This window comes from Micromys minutus, assembly GCF_963924665.1.
Source record: "Micromys minutus genome assembly, chromosome: 14".
Classification (NCBI taxonomy): Eukaryota; Metazoa; Chordata; class Mammalia; order Rodentia; family Muridae; genus Micromys; species Micromys minutus.
In genome coordinates, this window is record NC_137983.1 from 35570473 (window position 1) to 35593292 (window position 22820).

Sequence of the window (22820 nt, forward strand, 5' to 3'; positions counted from 1 at the left end):
CCTGGTCCCTTCAGAAGCTTAGTTCCCTGAAGGATACAAGAAAGTATACACTAATGCATGGCTGAAGAGGCAATCTGCCTTAGACTGCCTGAAACCTAGATTGATGCTGGGGAATAACGGGAAACAAAATTAGAAGGGATAATTAGGCCTACCCAAATTTAAGAATAACTGAGTTGGTTTTGGTAGATGTAACCTTAATTCTTTTCAAAACATTTTTAATGACTAAACGCTTTAACCTCCCTTTTGAGCCCACCACCCACCAGAAGTAGTAGAAAATGAAGGATATAGGCAATGTGGACCTGTTTAGGAAGGTTCTCTGGAGCAACTCCCATCTGTGTTGTCTGCGAATTGGCAATGCAGTTCACAGGTCAGCAGCGGCAGCTTGATCCACACTAACACTTCACAGACACACCAGCAGTCCAGTTCAGTAGAGTCAAAACAGCAAACAGGAATCAGCAGCCGCCGCACAACCTAGCAGAGACAGCCAGGCCGTGACCTCAGTGGAGTCAGCAGGAGGGACCAGCAGGGACACCAGGGTTCTCAGCTGTGCCTCTCTCAGGGAAGTGAAGATCAGAAGATGTGAGACCCACAAGCATAGCTCATTCTATTTATAGCTCCCAAACATCATGTGTTCTCCATGGGTCTGGCCTCAGCCTGTTTCTTGCCACAGCATGTGTGACCGTCTCAGCTGACATTAGTATGCCAATCAGCCAGAGTCTTTGGAAACGGCAAGAAACTGCAGCACACCACCAGAAGTTTTTTTGGTGTATTTCTGTCTATGGAGTCCTGACAAATGCAGCTCAAGTACACAATATAAGTCGGATCAATACATGTATGTTGTTAGGAATGAGTCCTTCATCACATAGGTGTTCTTTCACATGCTTGCAGTAGCAGAGCCTCCTCTCTCCTGTGTCTGCTTCAGCTAAACGTTCCTTCGTGAGTCTGCCTTAGCCTTTCACACCTGTGTCCACTTCAGGAAAACATACCTTCATGTGTTTGCCTCAGGTAAACACCTTTCAACACAACTGACTTTCCAAAGAACCCTTAAGTTTCCACTTCAGGTAGATCACCAGGATCCCAGAATAGAAGCCCACTCAGAGCAGAAACCTGCTCAGAACTGGCTGTGGCCCTCTAGCCTACTGACTGCATGTATGGAAATGTCTAGGTAATCATGAGGAAGGCAGAGACAGCTGATGCCTTGACCTGTGCAGCTGGAGTCCTGGAACCACAGCTAGAGGCAGAGAGGGAATGGAGAAAAGACAGACACACAGACACACACATATAATGAAGTTGAGACCAGGCTGGGTTTGCTGAGTACTGCTCCCCGGAACCTGGTGTTTATTATATAGTGCATGAGGGGTGAGTTGGACCCAGCAGATCTCTAGAGGCAGCAGTAACAAGCAGTAAAGATGCAGGAGGAGGAAGCCACAGTTGCTAGTCTCCGCACACTCACACTCCGACTCCCAAGGAGAGCTCTGCCATTAGCTTTGCCAGTTTCCCAAAGCCAGCTAGGCTCGGAGTCCCCAACAAGCTGTGTCCATGTCAAATTCAACATTCACTCTGGGATTCACTTATTCAATATTTCCTCTGATACCTACACTTAGGGGGAGGGGCTAAAACATAAAAGCAGTTGCTCACTCGTGACTCAGAATGAGTCACATATTGGTAAAGATGTGGAGACAGAAGATGAGATAGACTTGCTAAGGGGTTGGCCAATATAAGGACACAGAGAAGGTAAGAGATTAATAAGGTTCTTTATCTCTGTTATTAAAACTCCTATTTTGCTTATTGTAAAAAGAGAATGTTAAAGAAGTGTGAAGGGAAGAAAAACAACCCACGGATTTCCTCTATCCTCCAGACAAATACTGTTAACATCCTGAGGTTACTGCTTGTCTTCATAAGGATTTCTGTTGCTATGAAGAGACACCATGACTACAGCAACTCTTACAAGGGAAAACATTTCATTGGCGTCCAGAGGTTTAGTCTGTGCCATCATGGTGGGAAACACGGCAGCATGCAGGCAGACATGGAGCTGGAGAGGAAGCTGAGAGTTCTACATCCAGCTCTTCAGGCAGCAGGAAAAGACAGCAACACTGGGCCTGGGTTTGAGCTTCTGAAACCACAAGCCCACCCCTAGTGACACGCTTCTCCAACAAAGCCACGCCTCCTCCAACAAGGCCACACCTCCTCCAACAAGGCCACACCTCCTCCAACAAGGTCACGCCTCCTAATAGTGCCCCTCCTGTGAATCTATGGGGGACAGTTTCATTAAGGTTATCATATATCTAGACATTTTATTAAGATCACCAGACATTTTTCTGTGCATATATTAGAAATATGTGCTTTGGGTAATTTCAAGTTTACATCTAATACTCTCTAATAACTTTTGCTTGGAAAGTTTTTCAGTGTAATAGTTCTATTTTTGCTCAAACCAAAGTTCATGTTAACTGCTAGACTTCTAGCATTCTTTGAAATCTTTTACTGTTAAAAAAGAACCATCTTTCCTGCTGTTGAAAAGACACAGGCAGGAAGTTTACTTGGTACCATGGCTTCTGGAGGAAAGGATGATTTACCAGCTTCGGTGAGATTTTTGTAAAGAGGAAGCCTGGATGCATTTGAGAATAGAACCAAGAGAAATTGGCAGCACTAGAAAGGCTTTAGACTTTGTAGGCCATGTGGGGTTAAAGCATGTGGCGGCTCTCAGCCTCTCTGAAGCCCAGTGAGGACTCCACACAGTCAGCTTGTTACATAAGACCACGCTCTGCCTCCCGCCTTCGCTTTTGGGGGATTTGATTTCCTGTCAGGAAACAAGGTGTCACCGAGAGAGCTGTCTTCACAGAGCTGCCTTCAGGGCTAATGAGATCACGACTTCTGAGCTTTGCTGAGAAGAAGAAGGCTACCTAGATTCCGGACAAACATTGCTCTAATCTTTTTTTTTTTTTTAAGAGAGCCACGTGGCTTGTTCTCTTCCTATAGGATGATCAGGCCTGGCTCCAGGGCTCCGGGATGTTTTCTCCATCCCTCCCGAGGGAGCGCCTCCATGTCTGTTCCTGCTTCCCATGCCAGTCTTCAATTGCTCCCCTCGGGATCTAGACCCCATTACGATGCAAACTGACACAAAAATCACCAAATATCAAAGGCTGGACCTGAGCAGTCCTAGAGGGTGTGCCGCCCAGATTCTTCGTAATAGGGCTTCCTGGGGGGGTTGTTTGTTTTTATTTGTTTAAGCATCATCTCCTCCAATACACCTTTAACATCTTTGTTCTTGACAATACCCAAGCATTAATAGAAGCAAAGGAAAAGGCAGGAGTCTCCAGCGGGGCTACTTATGATCATCCCTTTGCATTTCAGAGCCTCCGGGAACATCACGTCAGGGACCGTTCATTAAGCCACTTGTACTGGTGTGGCCTTCCGTTTCTCTGAGACAATGCTAGGGAGAAAGAAAAAAGAAAAGGGCAGAAGTATTCTGCAGCCAGGAGTACCCTCTAGTGTTCAGTTGGAGGCCTGAACTCCGACTACAGAAGCCCATTAAAAACAATGGGAGGATCTAAGCTACTACACAGCTGAGGTTCTGCTTCATTGACCTAAGCTTCGCACACAATGATCTGTTCCTTTGAAAGTACTGGGGATAGTCCAGCGTCGGTGGTCATCTTCAATCGCAGCACTCGGGAGACAGGCAGTCCAAGGCCAGCTTGATCTACAGAGCAAGTTCGAGGACAGTCGAGGCTACATAAAGACTGTTTTGGGGAGGCGGGGGGCGGGGGGGCTCGGGGATGAATATGTTTTTTAAAGGAAGATTCAGTCACTTTTACACTACCTCACAGTAATTAATATTTGTGTTTAACCATGGAATAGAATTACATTTTTCACATCATTAAACTAGTTTTCAATGATACCGAAGTTACAGAAAACTTCTAGGCATGATATTTGTAGTCCTGCGATTTGGAGGCTGTGGTTAGAAGTTGAAGGTCAGCCTGGTATATACATCGGGACCCCAGGTCGGGGGAGGGGGTGAGGGGTCCTTTACTTCTTTGCTGGCATCATTGTGACTGAAAAGTAACACAGTAATATATTTGAATACTGTGAAGTAGTTTTCAAGTCTGACTGTGCAGAGTATACCTTGTGGACATGTGCAAATCCCAGCCAAGATGGAAGACATTAGAACAGCTGTGTCATGGGGGGGAATTATTGGGGTTTGGGGGTAGGTCTTTTTTTGTTATTGCCGTTGCTGTATCTGTTCTATTTTGTTTCAAATTGCTTGTTAATACATATCTGAGTTGGAACAGAGTTTTTGCATCTGTAAGACCCTCCCAAAGCCAAGTTAAGTAATGAAGTGGCTCTGGCTTGCCCAGCTGATTTCCGTATGATCAAAAGCTATTTCTAATCCCAACCATTCTATTGGTTAAGGATAAGACACAGAAGTGCACAGCGCAGAAGAGTCTGTGAAGCACCAGGGATTAAATGAATATTAGATGAATCACAGGAACATCGGGGTGAGTAAAGGTTTGCAAATAAATTAGAGGATGAAGCTAAACCACTCAGCAGAACTGTGTGCACGATCCTCTTAGCCAAAAGTTCAAAAATCAATTTAATATTGTTCCATATTACTGAAGCTTATGGTTTGTTATTGTTGTTTGGTTTTGTTTTAAGTTCCCAAACTTTTTATGGTGATGGACCTTGGGTGTAAGATAGCTGGAATTGGGCCTGTGAGATGCCTCGGTGCATAACAGCTCTATGCAGTCAAGCTTACAGACCTGAGTTTGAGCCTCAGGACCCACAAATTGACCTTTGACCTACACACATACCACTGGCATATATACACTGAAAACATATGCATGCACAGTGTGTGTGTGTGTGTGTGTGAGAGAGAGAGAGAGAGAGAGAGAGAGAGAGAGAGAGAGAGAGAGATGTTTTAAAAGGATGGCATTCCATAGGCCTCTGCTTTGCTTGCTCTTTGTATTTATGATCAGGAGATGCTCTTACAATTTCAACAACTCATCAGTTTTCCTAGACGTGTTCTCACAAGCAGAGGCAGAGTAGCCCGAACAAAGCGGCCATCTACAAAGCAGCTTGCTAATGGGTGATCACTCTTGCATGGCTCTGCCAATATCTGACAGAAACAGCTCACAGGAAGAAGAATAAATCTTGGCCCACAGCTTCAGAGGGTTCACTCCATCATGGCATAGAACAAACCATGGAGCAGCTCAGTTCGTGCCAGCAAGAGCTGGTGGCAGAAGTTCCCATCACAGCAGCCCAGGAAGCAGAGGGTAAGGAGACTAGAGGCCTTCAAAGGCCGCCCCGAGTGAGCTAGTTGTACCAGCTACACCCTTACCTCCTACCAGGTCTTTCAAAACAGCACCACCAGCTAAGGAATAAACATTCAATTTGTGAGGGGAAAATGAACTCAAAATACATCACTGCCTCTGGGAGAATTTTAGCAGCATCCAGGAGATGACTTGATATCGATCAGAATTCTAGCTTTTAGTCTCTTCCTGAAACTTGGGCCTAAGCCATCAAAGTAGCCAAAGGACAGATCTGAAATCACATTGTACACATGCTCACACAACCTAAAATTAATGGTTTGGTAGTCTTAATGTCTGTATGGAATCGGGCCACTGGATGTCTTAGAATTAGCTAGGCTGTTAAATGCAGAACAAAGAAATGCAAGTTATCTTTGCATCAGGCCACATTATGGTTCAGGGACAAATAAATCAATCTTACCAAGTAATATTAATGTTCTCAAGTGAAGTGACTTCCTGGTTCAATTTAAGAATAGAACAGTAAGGAAAAAAATGGAGAAAAAACACAAATAAATAAGAAGCCTTCCTAAGGTTGAATGTATTCTAAAATAAATAAAGCCCTGGGGAAATATTAATAATTCAGCATTTAAGAATATGTATACAGCCAAGCAACAACCACAGCACAGCTATGGCAACCCTTATACACAGGTTAGGAATATGAACCAGAGCTCCCTCTAATGTCATGTTATAAAATCAGTGTGCTTTCTGCTAACCTGCATCTCAAGAGTTATACTAGGGTAAACAATGAATAAACCAAAAATAAAATAAGAATAAAAACAAGTGAACAGTTATTTCTACAAATCCAGGCCAATCCCTATAATTTGTTCTCCAGGGACAATGTGGGAAAAGTCTGCTAAGTAAGGTGGAAGTCCACCATGATCAGATAGCCTCTGGGCTTGGTGCAGTGTGGGAGACTCCATTCATTGGCAGGACTTCTGCTTCTCTGACCTTGTCTGAGGAATTCACACACACACACACACACACACACACACACACACACACACACATGCCTCTACCTGAAAAATGTCACATAACCTCTATTGGATTACAGGATCAATTTACTTTCTTCTGATAAAACCTGTTCAACTAGTGCTAGAAATTCCTGAAATACCTTCCCATGCTAATGAGGTATTTTTGCACCCTAAACCCTCACCCAGTGACCTTTGTCCATCCTGGATGTCTCTACCTTCAGTCCCCCAAAACTTCATAAGGCTTGAATCATCCTAAGTTGGTCTGACTCCTGATAACTGGTCCCAGTGTGGTCATTCTCCATACATACTCACAAGGCTTCTGAAACCCAACACCCACCCTCCCCACCCCCAATCCCTTGTCATCTCTGCTCCCACTCCACAAGCAAGGAGACCCATAGGACAAGAACCCAGGTTCCTTCCATCTTGTTGCTCTATCAATCAAAGCCTTGACCTCAGGGCCAAGGTGGCAATAACTGCCTTCCAGACAGCAAGATGAATAAGATTTTTAATGCACTCCCAAACGTTTTCACATATAATCCCTTTAGCCAGACTTTAGTGATAAGGACATACTCAACTATGAGGGAAACTACGAAATACTATGTTTACTCTAGACAACCATAGGTGAGCAAAGAAATAAAAAAAAAAAAAAAAAAAAAAAAAAAAAAAAAAAAAAAAAAAAACAGTAATTGTATTGCCACAGAAGCAAGCAAAATACTAGGAAAACACTAGTATCTAGTTAATCTCCCTGACCTTATTATGCCCCAGATAGAGTGTAGAGAAGAAAGTTAAAAATTAATATACAGAAACATTTACTACATCAGAGCCAGTCTCATTACTTGGGGGATTCAAGTGAATATTTTGTCTCCTTATCGGTGAGATGATTTGTATTAGCTCTTCCAGAAGTTCTGTGATCAAACCTAGGACCTTACATGTGCACTCTAAACTCAACTAAATCATCATCACCAGCATTTTCATGTTAATGAGTAAAGTAGAACAAGACTTTGCAAAGAAAGGTGGACCTTGGCCATTCACCATAGTTGCAGGAAAGGGGTAGGCTGGAACAAGGCTCTTACCAATTTGTTATCTCTGTCTCTCCATCTGCCCTCAACTTAGTAACTAGTCCCACCTAGCCCCTGCCAAACATCCATGGCTGCCTGCCTGTAGCAATGGCCACAGGCCCTAGCCCTCACCCCAAGCCCCAGACCTTACATGGTTGTGTTCTTCTTCCTCCAAAGCAAGACAGAAGAGTCCCTCCTTCCCCATGTCTGCCTTTTGCACCTGGGACCTGGAAGTCTTGCGTGAACCTTCTGCCTAGCAACTAGTCCTGGCCTTCTTTACTGACATGTCAAGAACCAATTGGAGATCAGGACTTTAGCATCAGAACCACCCCCTTCATTAGCCTCCATGGCTTGATCCAGAAAGTGATTTCCCAAGTCCAGCCTGCTGCCCTGGCTTTGGCAGAGCCACTAATGAAAGTCGATAATTGCTCTATGACCATGGACACTTGCCTACACCCTCTTGCCAGTCCTACCTGCTAGGAAAGAGCAGGGTCAGATTTGGTAACAGAAGAAAGCACCATTTTACTAACTTCTTCATTTTACAAGGAGAGAGGGAGATACTCCAAGCCAAGGCACAGAGCTCTGGCCTGCTCTAGAAGGCAGATAGGAAAAGCCCCCACATAGCACCACCACCACCCAAGACAAAACCACTAACATATCTAAAATCCCAGCAAGGCAGATTCTGCCTGACATACAGAAACAGTAGCCCAGTGATGCTTAGATGGGTCTGGGAAGTCAACCTTAGGCAGGGGCAAGATGAGAAGGTAGGATGCCCTTCTGAGAACAGTGCCAGAGGCGTGGGCCACCAGGAAGAAGGAGGCTCTTTCGCTGACTCACACCCTGCACACTGCAGCTGTTCTTGTCAATCTACCCTGATCCACACCTACCGTCTCCCTAGTTTGGGATCCTGACTTGGTAACCTGCTCCAGTAGATAACACCACCTGCCCACTCAGCAAACCTGAACCCAGTCAAAAAACAACATACGTGTAGCATTTTCTACACTACCTTTTGCCGGAGCCAGGATGTCTGCAAAAGAGGAAAGGAGGTATTGCAGTGAGCGGGCTTCTGGCAACATGGTGACCTACTAAGTTTGCACTGCTTTCCTCAAGTCTCAGCTCCAACCCAGTGACTGAGCCCTCGAAAACACGTGACATATGCCCCACACTCACAAGCAGAGGAGACAAGCTCTTCTTGTAGGTTTCTCGGCACCCCCAACAAAGCCACACCTCCTAATACTTGCAAATAGTGCCACTCCCTGGTGACCAAGCATTCAAATGTATAGTCTGCAGGGGCCTCTCCTGTTCAAATCACCATACCCTGCAAGATCACAAAGTGGAAGCAGAGGCCCAGGCAGGAAAAGCTTGCCAAGGAAGTCATCCTGACTAGTCAGTGGTTCCTGTGAGAAGCCAATCTCCAGCTGGAAACCTTTCTTGTCCCTTCCCGGAGGCCAGTGCATGTTTGGTGTATTGATTTGTTGGTTTGGTTTGGTTGACTGTTTGTGCTGAAAGGACTATCCACTGTTTGGCATCAGTCACTGGGGTTTTCTGTGTATAGATTCATGAGGTGGTCCTCAAGCCACCTAGATTCTAACCGTGAGAAATGAAGTGGGCTCAGGGAGTAAAGATGTCAGACCAACCACCTGATTTCATCCCTGGGGCTCACACAGTAGAGAGAGAAAACCTAGCTCTACCTGGCAGACATTGGCCCACATGCAGTATACAAGTCACTAAATAAATGGGTGTAATTTTAATTTTTAAGTAAAGCAGGCAACTATAGGTAATACATGTACATTGCTTTATGTGGCTCCGAGACTAGAGATACTTTTTGAAAATTCCTTTATTTATTTTTTTAGTCAAATTAAATTCCTTCCTTTCCGAATGTAATTAGAAAGGTCACTTGGGGAGGTAGAGGTTGGAGGAGAAGTGGGGACTGTCTTTCTCTTTCCCAAACACATAAGAACCATGGTGCTTACATGACCCAAAAAGAGAAGGTAGACAGCCTGCTCAGCACTTCTGTGCTCCGTTCTCAGATCTACGCTGCATATATTCAATGGCAGGCAGCTGTGTTCCGCCCATACACACACCCACCCCATACCAGCTCAACCATGAGGCAGAGACCCTCGGTAACCAACACACAGCCAGGTGGTCACTGATTTTGAATGGGTTCCCATTCCTGAGAAGATGAATTCAGATGGACTGAACTCCCTACTGTTGAGGGTCACAGCCCTCTCAATGGTCCTGGGGACGCTTCAGCTCCTTCTGGCGCTCCAGACCTCTCAAGGCACTGATACTGGGACAGCTGGATTTATGGTCCATGTGTTGGTTGTCTATGTTCTTGGGGGTGGGGAAGTGGCAAGACTGTAAGAGCAGAATCCTTCATGGTTCTATTTACCAAGAAATATGCCCAGTGGCTGGGAAACTTCTTGGCAGCCCTTGGTGATGAGGGTCTGCTGAATGAGTAACTATGTGCTGTCTCCAGACACTCTCTCACTCATGTGACCATGTCAATGAGACTTTCATCACTGTGAATAAATACTACAGAGAAATGGTGAGTTGGGGGGAAAGGGTTTGTTTGAGCTCCTGGTTCAGAAGTTCTAATTCCTAGTCAGCTGGCTGCATTACTCAGGGCCTGAGAAGAGACAAACATTTGGTTGCAGATTGTGAGTGTGTGAAGGAAGAACTTCTCACGCCGTAATTGACAGGAAGCATAGAGATAGGGTCTGGGGACCCAGCACATCCTTCAGAGACAAACCCCCAACTGACCTACTTTTGCCTCTTGGGCTCTACCTAGTAGATTCCACAACTTCCCCCATATATTACCCCTATCTGGTGATCAAGTGTTCAACAAGGAGCCTGTGGGGGACTTTCCATAGTCAAATCATAACATTATTAAACATTCCTTTTTTTAAAGATTTCTTTGTTTTTATGTATATGAGTACACTATACCTGTCTTCAGACACACCAGAAGAGGACATCTGATCCCATTACAGATGGTTGCAAGCTACCATGTTGTTGGAAGCCGTTTGTGCTGCACCCAAAGATGGCGCCGGCTTCCCGCCGATGATTCAGCAAACAGAGCTGTTGTCCAGCCCGAGGGACGTAGTGCACATGTACCACACACATCACAGCCCGCTCTCGGGGCATGCTAATGAGATACTGGAGGGCGCACCAATCAGGTAGCAACACGAGTCTCCTGGGCATTTGTAAGCAGTGCACTTTTCTTCCACATGGTCCCCTGATCAAGAGTACTGTACAATAAAGGTTGTTCCCAGAAGAATCCTGTTGTCGCACGTCGTTTTTGCCAGCGAAACATAGGGCGCGTGACAAGTGGTGCCGAAAGTCCCGGGAGGCCTTAAACACCGCTGGCGCCAAGGGGAACCTTCAGTCCACTGAAGTGGATTCAGAACTGTGAAAAGGTAAATAGGTAAACTTCGAGAGACATGTCCCTCTTTGGGTTTTATGGGGCTCCAAGAGAGCATGCCAAAAACGGAGGCATGTCCCTCCTTGGATTCTGGCAGTAGAAGGGTTATTGCTTGCATTTGTGGTAACTGTTGTAACAATATTACTATGGAAGTTAGTTAGACAGAAAGTTAACATGCAGCATCAAGAGGGCGGGTCAGAAATGGAGCGGAATGAAATAGGGAGTGCGCAAGGAACAAAAATTAAAACAGGTAGGCTCTGAGAGGCATGTTCAAAACAAGTCAGAAATGGAGCGAAATTCAAAATGAAAGTGAAAGAAAACTGAAAGGCGGAAGGTCGGCCAGGAGAGCCTTGGGAAAGATTGCCGGGAGAGGAAACAATTGTGCCCCGGGAAACAAAGTACAAGTTTCCTGGAGAGGATACTTTGTATCCGCTAAAAGAGCAAAAAGCTTTAGAGCTGGCAGAAGAGGAGTTTGAGTCTGAGGAGGAAGATTTAGAGGAGGAGGCAGCAGAATTTGAGGCGGAGCTATATCCGGGGTGGAGGACTCCTATAGGGAAACCAAAAGCTCTTAAAGCAGCCGCCGCCTCTGCTCCTACGCTTTATCCAGAGAGGAAGTGCGAGTTCTCCTTTGGTTCACCAGAGACACGCCATGCCATCAGGCAAATGTTTCCCGTGTTCGAGGATGATCACCCCCTCGAGCATAAGCAAGTTAAAGAGTTGGCAGAGTCAGTCCGAACTTATAGAGTCACTGCTAATTATACAAAAAACCTGGGGAGGCTAATGCCACCTGGATTGCTGGTCACTGGCCTATTTCCCAGCCAAAGGGTAATTTGTCTATTCCAGCCCAACCTAAGTGGTCACCCTTCTATACAAAAAGCAGAGATTCAGCCCTGCCTCCTTGGAATGGCTGTCAATCTCGGGGAGTACTTGGGCAGTTAAGGGCCTCTTTACCTTTTCTCCTAATATAGAAACTGTTTATAATACCTTAGAGAATTGACCTGGTTCAAGAACAGATAGATATATTGTGGCAGGTTGCCCATCTGGACTGCCAATGGAAGTTCTCAAGATTATGTGTGACCAGTATTCAGTATAAAAATTTTACTAAAGCTGCAAATTATTCTAAACAATTATCTCAGTATTTTTTACATGTGTCCATTGATACCTGTTCAAGAGTCATTTTTGCTTCTCCTTTGTTGGGAGAAAAGGCTTCTCATGTTATTACTTATTGTCTTGAAGCATGGAGTGCATGGGGCATACCTAAAGTGTTAAAAACAGATAATGGTCCTGCCTATACTTCAGAAAAATTCAAGCAATTTTGCCATCACATGGGAGTTTCACTCCTGACAGGATTGCCTTATAATCCTCAGGGTCAAGGCATCATTGAACGCGCTCATCTCACCCTAAAGGTTTATTTAAACAAACAAAAAGGGGGAATTGAGGAGGTGCCCCCTACACCCAAAAATGGCCATTTCTACTATGCTTCTTACCTTAAATTTTTAAAATTTGGATACTCATGGCCATTCAGCTGCCGAGCGCCATGGACAATGGCCCGTTCCACCTAAAGAGTTAGTAAAATAGAAAGATGTCCTCACTGGTGATTGGAAAGGCCAGGATCCTATTTTAATACGATCCAGGGGAGCTATTTGTGTGTTTCCACAGGGAGAAGAAAGCCCGATTTGGATCCCAGAACGTCTAACATGTTGAGTGCTACCAGAATAAGATGCTGTTCCACCTGCTTCTGATGAGCCTGTCCTGCATGACGATTCAAGCGAAACCGCGATGGGGGATTCAGTGTTTCCAAAACCGATGCCCATTTGCCTTAATGCAAAACTATTTCCTCCTTTGTTTGGCACCAATAAAACCTTTGATGTACTGTACTTGCCCTTAGACGCTGAGATAGCAGGGTTAGGGGGAAATAGAACTTTTGCCTTATCAGGTAGTTTTTGGCATGCTTTTGTGCGGAGGGACTGTGTTTCTGCTCTAGATGGTGTGTAAACTCCGTACTCAACAACAACGTGACAAAGTGGTCATAGCGCAAGCTCTTGCTGCACTCAAAATGGGCACCTCTCCCTCTGTTTGACTTAGTATGCTTAAGAAAAAGTGATGGGTCTGTGTCTGGATAGCCCTTGCACCCTGAGCCTTTGAGGCATTGCACCAGGAATGGGTGTCCTACACATAGGCAGCCTTTGCACCCTGCAGGGCTCATTCCCATTGCATGCAGGAAGGTGCCTTACCCAAAATTATTGCTGATCATGGTCTCGAACCCAAAAGGTCCAACAAAAGCCTGATGGTTGATCGGCCATGTTTTATTTAAGAAAAAAGGGGAAGATGTTGGAAGCCATTTGTGCTGCACCCAAAGATGGCGCCGGCTTCCCGCCAATGATTCAGCAAACAGAGCTGTTGTCCAGCCTGAGGGACGCAGTGCGCATGTACCACTCATGTCACAGCCCGCTCTCGGGGCACGCTAATGAGATACTGGAGGGCGCACCAATCAGGTAGCGACACGAGTCTCCTGGGCATTTATAAGCAGTGCACTTTTCTTCCACGTGGTGCCCTGATCAAGAGTACTGTACAATAAAGGTTGTTCGCAGAAGAATCCTGTTTTCGCAAGTCGTTCTTGCCGGCAAGACATAGGGCGCGTGACACCATGTGGTTGCTGGGAATTGAACTCAGGACCTCTACAAGGGCAGTCGATGCTCTTAACTGATAAGTCATCTCTCCAGCCCATCAAAGATTCTTTTAACTGTAAACACCACCACCAGTGGATCTCAGTTCAAGAACAACCCATTGCCTGGATGGAAAGTGAGAACACACCCTTGAGTATTTCAAGTTGATTCCACAGCTGAAGACCATGGAAGTCTATATCTAATCACTGGGTATATGCACATATACAGATATGTCTATGCTATTAAGATGGTTTCGATGACATAATGTAGGCTGTGGATCGAATTGGACCAAATCATAAAGCCAGTTTGTATTCAGTGATTTTCAAACCAAAGATGCAAACTTGGCTTGATATTTTCTTCACCTGTTTGCCACTCAGTGAGGAGAACCGGCCATGAAGAGATTTCACACAAAACAAAAGATGTAGGTAAATGGATGCTTTCTCATTACCTGCCTAATTCCTTCCAAAAGAAGCTCTCCACATGCAGTGGTTTCAGCAGAACACACAGAATTCTCCAAGACAAGAGTGAAACATCGTGGGTCACTGGTTTTCACGGCTGTTCCCTGTGAGGATATAAGGAATATCTTTATCTGAGAAACAGCTGCTGTGCTTCTGCGTCCTGTTTCTCACTACAGCAGGAGCCATCTTTGCCGACACCAGGCCTGGCTAAGAGCCCCATCGCAGAGACTATAGCTGAGTACCACCATAAAATAATCGAATAAAAGACTGGACTATTCCAGTATGAGCATAAGGTCACATGAAAGTAGCATGACACAGAACACAGGAGGAAGAAGATGTTTCCAAACACACGGAGCGGCTCTGTTTAAAGTGGTGCAGAAAGGAATCCGTTTATGCAGAGAGGAGGAACCAACAACCATCACAGGCAGGCCTGGCTCCAAAGGAAGGAAGCTGTGGACGTGGGTTTTCACAGACAGACTAGAGCCATCTGGTGGAGAGCTTTGACAGCAGCCAAGAATAAGAAGAGTGTGAAAATCTGCTAGGCCAGGAGGGAACCACGTCACAAAAGTAGTGACTGGGAGGAACGGCTTATCTTTACTTATGAATAAATTGAAATTAAACAAAATTAAACAACTCCCTTGAGATGAAAGAGCGAAGTGAAGTCAACATTATGTCGTTTGCCTCTTGGTAAGATTTAAATCAAATATGAACCAAAAAGTGAAGGATTGATTCTGAAGAGCTTCAACTACAAGATGCAATTATTCTGTCCTGAAACATTCGCAGTTTGTCTTTTCTTGAACCCAGGAATATACCATGCCAGTCACATAGTTTTTGTCTTTGTTTTTCTTTTGGGGGATATGATCTTATATAGCCCAGGCTAGCCTCAAAATCACTATGTAACTGCCTTAGCTTGGGTTTTGTTGCTGTAAAGAGACACCATAACCATGGCAACACTTATTAAAAAAAAAAAAAAAGCATTTAATTAGTATTGGCCCACAGTTTCAGAGGTTTAGACCATTATCATCTTGACAGGAAACATCATGTCAGCTTGCAGGCAGACTTGGTGCTGGAGAAGGAGCTGAGAGTTCTACAGCTTAATCTGCAGGCAACAGAAGGAAATGGCCACATTGAACATAACTTGAGTATAGGAGACTGCCAAGCCCACCCCCATAGCGACACACTTCCTCCAACAAAGTCCCACCTCCTCCAACAAGGCCACACCCCCTCCAACAAGGCCACACCTCCTAATAGTGCCCCTCCCTATGAGTCAATCATTCACACACAATGGTGAGCCATACCTAATCACACCACCACAGGAACTAAGGAGAACTTTAACCTTCTAATCCTTCTGCCTCAGCCTCCAGAAACCTAGGACTACCGTACAGACTGCTAAGACTAGTCTATGCAATGCTCAGGATTAAACCCTGGACCTCCTGGATCCTAGGCAAGCCCTCTACTGTCTGAGCTACAGCTGCAGCACAGCCATGATGATCCCAGAGACTTAGTTTGTGCCGCAGAAGCAAAGATGGGATCCCTGCTGTCTGTCTGAGCCCCTTGTGTGGAAGTACAGTGACCACAGTTTTTCCTTCAGTCTGTGCTGCATTGTCAACGCCACCCATTATCATTGGTGGCAGCAGAAACATTTCAAATAAACTGCTGTTTGGTCAAAGAGTCAACAAGAGTGTCCTACCTCAACTACATAAGAGCTACAAACATTTGCCTCGTTCTGGTCTAGTTTAGGAAGAGATGCTGCTGGGCTTGAAACTTACAGAATGGATTAGCTGAAGGCACACTTTTATGCAAGTGGGAGTCTGAGTTTGCTCTTAACATGAGCAGAGCATGCGGGTTTATTATGCAGACAGAAATGTCTATGTCAGCAAAGACAAGCTTCTCCAGACCCAGTCTCAAAGGGTAGATATGCATGACCCATGGACAAACCAACAGAAGAGAAGACAGCCAGGATTATCAGAAGTAATTGATGAGAACCTGGTCTAGGTGAACAAGACCCTGCTTGAAGATGTGGGCCAGCTTACACAGCAGCCAGTACTGAGAGGCAGGGATGGCACTCAACTGCACTGTAGGTTACTGGTGAACTACCTTTGCCACTGCTCAGTCCATAGGCTCCAGAGGCTAACCATTAGCATATTTTTCTCCCATAGAAGTGGCTCAGTGATGAAGAGCACTGACTACAATTCCTAGCAACCACATAGTGGCTCACAACCATCTGTAATGGGATCCAATGCTCTCTTCTGTTGTGTCTGAAGACAGCTGCCGTATACTTAGAGACATAAAATAAATAAATGGTTTTGTGAAGGAGCCAGCCTTCTATTGTCAAGCTGGAAAATCAGTTCCAACATGTAGTGGAAACTGTTGTGTGGTCATCAGAACCCATGAGCTGACACTGCTCCCGACTCCCTTGCAGCTAGTGAAATATGTCTGGTCCAGTCAACACAAAAATGCTAGGAGGGCTTTCCTTCCTGAGAGGGAAAGGCTCATTATAAATGCTCTTCAAGTGTCTCTTTCTTGATTCTCTCCATTATGTCTGAGGATCTAGAATATGACAGAACCACAGATTTCAGCTTAAAAGAAAAAAAGCTTAAGCCCCCAAGTGAGCATATAGAACAGCGAGCCACCAGGACCTCTCACATCAGACTCTGACATGAATTACAGGCAAATATACACTGTTTGCACCTCTGTATTAAGAAGGTAAGAGTGATTTGCTACAGCTTCTATCACTCAGGCTAAGGAGGCCACCCATGTTGCTCAGTTACAAATTAAATGTTATATGGACACAGTTTGATTGAAAGAAACTAGATTTGGTACATCTTAGCTGCAAGGGATGTACATTAATGAATGTAGCTTTTCTGGCATTGTTTTCTGAATACAGTATCCTGAATATGAACAGTTACTAAACTGTAGAAAAATCAATAACCAGAGTGTTATCCTGACAGAAAGCAAACTATTTCTAGAAATTAGAACCCCAAAAGCCAATAACTACAAATTTCACAACTAGTCATAGAAATGCAAAGTTATGCTCACTCCCAAGACAGGTGAGTAACATCTTACAACTACTGTATTATAAAACACTAGCAAGGTGATGGTAGCACTTTGATCCCAGCACTTGAGAGGCAGAGATAGGTGGATCTCTGTGTGTTCAAGGCCAGCCTGGTCTACAGAGTGAGCTCCAAGACAACCAGGGGCTACGTAGTAAGACCCTATCTCAAAAAAATAAAAATAAAAATAAAAAGCCTTAAGTTGTAATTCGGCAGTGATGTGGACAAACAGAACCATTATATCACATTGGTGAAAGTGAAGGATTGCTGTACCCATTTTAGAGAGTAAAGTTCAACACCAAATAGTTAAAGATGCAGATTGAGACTCAACCCTGCAAGTCTGTGTCAAGATATCTTAGCAACAGGGTATTTCACCCTGGCAGCTAAATATCCAGAAGTGACTCAAATTGATTTCACACACAGCCCATTGATCACAACTAGTCAAACCATCAGCCTGACGGCTGGACATATTCTTTCCTTGTTCTACCCCCCAGAAGGGGGTAAAAAACAACATAGGGTCTTTAGTTTTGGTTTGTTTGTTTGTTGGTTTTTATTGAAAACTAAAAGTTGCTAGTACACCTTTTCAATGAACTTCAGTGTTGAAAACTTTCTCATGTGGCAGCCTCTGTAGGCTTATATACACTGCATGTTTATATGTACTGTGTGAAGATGAGTCTCTGTCCTTCCTGGCCTGCCTAAGGCACCCTCTGATTGGCTAAAAGAAAATGTCATGGCCTATAACAAAAGGCAGGATAGTAAGGTAGGACATCCGGCAGAGAGAAGAACTCTGGCAAAGAGTGAGAGGTGGGATATTTGCCACCGAGATGTGAAGGAAGCTGGACTTGTGAAACTGAGGAGAGGTAACCAGCCATGCGGCAGAACTTAGATTAGTATAATTGGAATAACTGGGTTATGAGCTAGTTGGAAGCAAGTCTAGCTTAAGGCCTAGGCATTAATTAATAAAAATAAACCTCCATGGGGTCAAGGACACCACAAGACCTACAGAGTCAACTAACCTGGGCCCATGAGAGCTCATAGACACTGAACCACATCAACCAAAGAACATATAGGGCTACACACACACACACACACACACACACACACGTGCAGCTAGATCTTCATGCGAGTACCCTAACAATTGGAACAGACATTGTCTCTGACTCTGCAGCCTGCCTGCCATTGGATCCCTTTCCCCTACCTGGACTGCCTGTCTGTGCCCCAGTGAGAAAGGAGGTGCTCAGTCCTGCTGGGACTAGTCCGTCTCAGGGTGGGGTGGTCCCAAGGAGGCCTTCCGAAGGGGAGGGGTTAGTGGAAGGAGAGGTTTGTAAGGGTAAGACTGGGAAGAGATAAAGAAGGGGACTGTGACTACTAGGATGTAATGTGACATTTTTAAATTACGGAAAAAGTGGTGTGAAGAAGCAGCGAGGACGACCCCCGGATGGACCAAACCCTTGCGCCACTGTGCATACTCAGTTCCGACGTCCACGCCACCATGCCCAAAAGAAAGGCTGAAGGGGATGCTAAAGAAGACAAAGCCAAGGTAAAGGAGGAGCCACGGAGAAGATCTGCAAGGTTGTCTGCTAAGCCTGCTCCTCCAAAGCCTGAGCACAAGCCTTAAAAGGCCCCAGCAAAGAAGGGAGAGAAGGTACCCAAGGGGAAGAAGGGGAAAGCCATGCTGGTAAGGATGTGAGTAATCCTGCAGAAAATGGAGATGCCAAAACAGACCAGGCACAGAAAGCTGAAGGTGCTGGAGATGCCAAGTGACATGTGGCATTTTTGATAACTGTGTACTTCTGGTGACAGTACAGTTCGAAATACTATTTTTATCAAGTTTTATAAAATTGCAGAATTTTGTTTTAATTTTTAACTATACTGTTAGCACACAGAACACTTCATTGTTGGGGGGAAAGAATCATGTGTCACTAACAAAATATCACCCAAGCTGGATTGAGGACAGAAAAAACCTCTTTCCTTGATAATTCTGAAAGGCTCCTGGTCCTGCATAGGTGGCCACCAAGGCACAAAATGCCTTGTGGTCTGGGAAAATTCTAAATTTATTTTTTCTAACCTCTTTCCCCTATGTACCATCAATGTAGACGTAATTCCCTTAAAACCAGAGACCTGTTGAAACCTGACCCCCAAAACTGGTTTTCTAGTCTATTGGACAACGTGAACTTTGCAGTGACTTCATTGAGTGTTCTCAGAAGAGCAATGGTTCCTTTTATAAAAGATTGTGGATCTTCAGATTGATAATTCTGCCATGTTCATTTCTTGAAAGTCAGGGTCGGCTTGTGAAAAGTTGTTAAACAACATCCTTAATGTGAAATGTCAACCCTTACTCTAAGCTACTTTCCCCTTTTTGAAGCATTGAATGAAGTTCAATGGGTTTTGCAGTGGCTTTCTGATTTAGGTAGTCTATACAAGAAGGGAATGTGGAAGTTCTTGTATATTGTTGATTGTCTGCCCATGTCCTGCCTGAATACCATGATTGTTTATGAAAAGTATCTTTAATAAAGGTGGTTACAGTTTTTAAAAATTATGGAAAAATAAAATTTGCAGTTATCAAAAGGGAAAAAAGCCTCTGTGTCATTATTTGGGAACTGGGCAGTATTAGATGTGATGGTTTGTATATGCTTGACCCAGGGAGTGGCATTATTAGAAGGTATGGCCCTGTTGTAATAGATGTGTCCCTATGGGTGTGGGCTTTAAAACCCTCATCCTAGCTGTCTGGGAGCCAGTCTTCTGCTAGCAGCCTTCAGATGAAGATGTAGAGCTCTCAGCTCCTCCTACACTATGCCTGCCTGGATGCTGCCATGTTCCCACCTTAATGATAATGGACTGAACCTCTGAACCTGGAAGCCAGCCCCAATTAAATGTTGTCCTTTATAAGACTTGCCTTGGTCATGGTGTCTGTTCACAGCAATAAAACCCTAAGACAAAAAAAGCAAGAAAAGCCTCACTGGAAGGCTTTTTCATAATGCAAAGATTTGTTGTCATCGAAGGGCTACAAGAATGAAACTTTTAGTATGACAGAAGCCAGCACTAATAAAAAGGACAGTTTGCGGAGCTGAACTTGGAGAAGTAACAAATAAATTGTAGTAAAGTCAAAGAGATTCATCCCTTCCATGACATCCAGACGTCCTTCCACCTCAAACACCTGATGTAAAACCATTTCTCAACAGCTCTCGGTCAACAGTAATGTGCCTTGATGGTCGGTTACAGTGATCCATCCCAGACAGATATTGTGATATCCTCATGTTGGAAAGCAGCCAAAGGCAAATGGTGATATAGCTGTGGCCATCCGGATACCCAAATTCAGGGATCCACACTGTCTCCTGGACAGGCAAAGAGGTTACTGCTGAGTTTGAAGGGATTGCTTACTGGTTAAGAACGCTCGTTATTCTTCCAGAGGACCTGGGTTCAGTTCTCCACACCCATGTCAGGTTGCTCACAGTGTGCTCTAAAGCACTAGTTCCAGGGAATCTAGCGCCCTCTTCTGACCTCTGCAGGCAACTGCAGAAATTGGCACATATAAACCCATGCAAGCACACACACATAACATATTTTAGAAGGGGCTATGGTGCCAATTAAGATCATCTTTCAGACTGTATCCTCACAGAGCATCTAGCTTAATACCTGGCACCCATACAAGTGCTAAATGTTAGCTAAAGAAATGTTTCGGTGACTGGGTCTGGATAACTTTATGCATACTGTTGCTATCTGGCCTGCAAATGAAATTTCAGGATAAACATGGAGCCAGTAAGTCAGCACCAGAGCTGGATGGTTGTATACGTACAAGGAATTCTTGTCAGAATGCCAAGAGGAGGTGGAGGAGGAAAATGGGAAGTGTCCCAGCTGGCATGGTTCTATATATCCTGCTGCCAAAGGAAATGAGGAGTTAGAGACGCATCTCCAAGCCAACTCGGTGAATTCGGAAGCTGGGAAACTTCACTCTTGTCTCTGCATAAACAGCCGAGGCATAGCATTTATTCTCTCCACGGTCCTGTTACAACACCTCTAACAAGCCAGAGAGAGAAGACTAGAGTTCTGGTCAGCTCTTCTGGTATTGCAGAAGGGAAGAATTTATTCTATGAAATAGTTATTAGGAACCCTACTTCCTTGCCTGCCTTAGAGATTGGAGACTAGACCGATGCAGAGATGAGAATCATCAGCTTCTCTCATGAAGCATATTACACATCCCTGGGTTTAAGTCAAAACACATCTTGATTTTTAAAGGAAGCCAGCCTTGAAAACCTGTTTTCCCCAACATTATGGAAGGATCACAGCACAGGAAATGGTGTATCAAATGGTGTCTAACCTGGGAAAATGAAGTCTAGAAAACAGAGTATCGATAGATAAAACAGGAGGGATCACAGGGTTAAGTGACCAACTCAGATGACCCTTACTCAAAGTTTGAGGCTCCTTTTCCTCTGTCTTCTTCTTGCTCCCCACCCCAACCCCAGATCTAGTAGTTTGTTGCTTTTAGGTCCCCTTCCTTCTACCTGTTTGATTTTCTTCAAAGAAAGTAATTTTATTTTTATTTTTATTATTATTATTATTATTATTATTATTATTATTATTACCATTATTATTATTGTTGTTGTTGTTGTTATTATTACCATTGTTGTTGTTGTTGTTATTATTATTGTTGTTGTTGTTGTTGTTGTTGTTGTTATTACCATTGTTGTTGTTATTATTATTATTATTATTATTATTATTATTATTATTACTACAGTTAGCTTCTATTCTAGTTTGAATATGAACTGTCCCCCAGTGGCAGTGATTTGGGACTGGGGAACTGGCATTATATGAACTCCAAGCTCACCCATAGAATTCATCAATAGATGGTTATATTGGGAGACGATGGGAATTTTGGAAAGTCTTTAAGAGGCAGCATGTTCTTAGAAGCTTTATATCGTCCCCAGGCTTTTCCTTTCTGTTTCCTGTCACCATAAAGTAAATGGCTACTTCATCCACAATCTGACTACCATGATTTTGTGACTCACCTCAGAACCCCAAAACCAGAGCTTCTGCAACCTCTGAAACCATCAGTCAAAATAAACCTTTCCTTCTTCAAGGAAGCCAAACCAAAACAACACAGACATGGGGGAACACAACCGCCTATGGCCAAACACCAGGCTAGAGCCACCCAGGAACCATCCCTTTCTTTGCTCGCCTCGATACATGTGGGACGTCTCCAGGCCTTTCTAACCCATCGGCACCAAGGGGCCAAATAACTGTATGAGAATTCACAGAGCCAAGAAAGTAGAAAGCTAGATGAATGCATTCAGTGAGACAACTAAAATGTTTTAGGTATACAAAGAAAAAAGAAAAAAAGATTTAAGCTAGATCTCTGTTTTCACTCTGCCCAGGTGCCCAGTTCATCCTCGTTAAGGAGAAGAAGAGATGCCTATTGCTAAACATGTGCAGTTAGAAAGTCCGTGGCTCCCCATAGGCTCTTGGTGTCCTAAAATGAGTCTGTGTCCTTTGTGGGCATCCACTGAAAAGATGGCATGGTAGTGTCTGGTTTGTTTTTTCTTAATGATCTTGAGGGTAGTAGCAGATGAAACAACACTGGCCAGAATACACAATGATTTAAGTGAAGTACCTCGGGGCTAGAGTTCCTACAGCTCTTCCGGAGGACCCAGGTTCAGTTCCCAGTACCCACATTAAGCAACTCACATCTGCCTGTAACTTCAGTTCCAGGAGATCTGATGCCTTCTGGCCTCCATGGGTACACACACACACACACACACACACACACACAAATAAAATAAATTTTTGTTTTGTTTTTTTAAGACAGAGTTTCTCTGTGTAGCCCTGGCTATCCTGGAAATTGCTTTATAGACCAGCCTGGCCTTGAACTCACAGAGCTCTTCCTGTCACTGCCTCC